This window comes from Lactuca sativa, chromosome 9, assembly GCF_002870075.4.
Source record: "Lactuca sativa cultivar Salinas chromosome 9, Lsat_Salinas_v11, whole genome shotgun sequence".
Classification (NCBI taxonomy): domain Eukaryota; kingdom Viridiplantae; phylum Streptophyta; class Magnoliopsida; order Asterales; family Asteraceae; genus Lactuca; species Lactuca sativa.
In genome coordinates this window covers 10,729,289-10,730,526 of record NC_056631.2, presented here as the reverse complement: position 1 = coordinate 10,730,526, position 1,238 = coordinate 10,729,289, and positions in this window count along the sequence as shown.

Sequence of the window (1,238 nt, the reverse complement as noted above, 5' to 3'; positions counted from 1 at the left end):
GGGAGGGTAGTGAAGGAGGTGACAGCTGTTATATCCTCCTAGGGTTAGGTTTTGTGTGCGTTGTGATAAATATATACATAGGTTAAGTGAAAGTGACGGGGTTAATCCTGTGCCCATATTCAACTTTGCAATTTTAACAAGTCTAGTCCCTCCCCCATAGAATCTTTTTCTTATTAAGCCCATAATTTACCTTTTCAACCCTGCCCTCCACAATTCTTTTCAAATCAGATCTGAAATTTACACTTCGGCCCCTGACTCTATAAAATCCTTTCAATATAAGTCCCACACTTACACTTTAACCCACGGAAATCAAAAGTATCTCATTTGGCACCCCGAAACCAACAGCCCACTAATTATTATTTGATTTGGACAATAATAATATAAAATAATAGTAAAATTATTTCTTGGGGTTTCGGGTTTATTATTTAGTTGTTATATTTTAAATGGGATGTTACACTTCTTGTAGAGATTCTTGAAAATTGGTGCTTTCAGCTTGAGAGTCTTCAGACAGAACTTCAGAGAGAAATAATCTTCTGGATCACTTCAGCAGATACAAGAATAACAGCAAATTGATTGAGAAGGCTTCAATGTAATCTGTCACATAATCTTCAAATCAGCTTCACCTTGCTTTTGTGGTTGAAAGATTGAATGTCGAAAGAATAATCTTCATTTCTTGCTCCTGCGAATTAGAATTCTTCGATGATCACGAACGAAGCCTTGGCTCAGAAAACCTTCGATACAGTCTCCATGAGTCTTATCTACATCTGAATTCACTTTTCAAAACAAAACAAAACTAAAAGAAAATTTAGCACACAATATTTTTGGGTTTTTCATATTTTCTGAAAAAAAAACTAAAATAGAAACAAAAATATTTTTGGATTTTTTGATTTTCTTACAAGAAATAAAACATAAATAACACTATTTTTGGATTTTTAATTTTCTGATTTTTGTTTGATTTTTTAAATTTTTTTTAAATTCCCCCCCTAAATTTGTGTATAGAGGAATACTATGAACAAATTTGACAAAAACAAAAATATTTGGGATCAAAGTTGTGAGACAGCCTTAACTTGTTTATTAGTACCTTCACCTTCATGAATAGATTTGGTCAATTGCTGGTATTGTGGTCCACTTAAACACGAAGAAAATTGACAAACTTTTCTAAATAAACCATTTAGTTGACGACGACCACGGGTATTGTTGTCCACTTAAATTAAGCAGCGAGATCTACAGGCAACCTC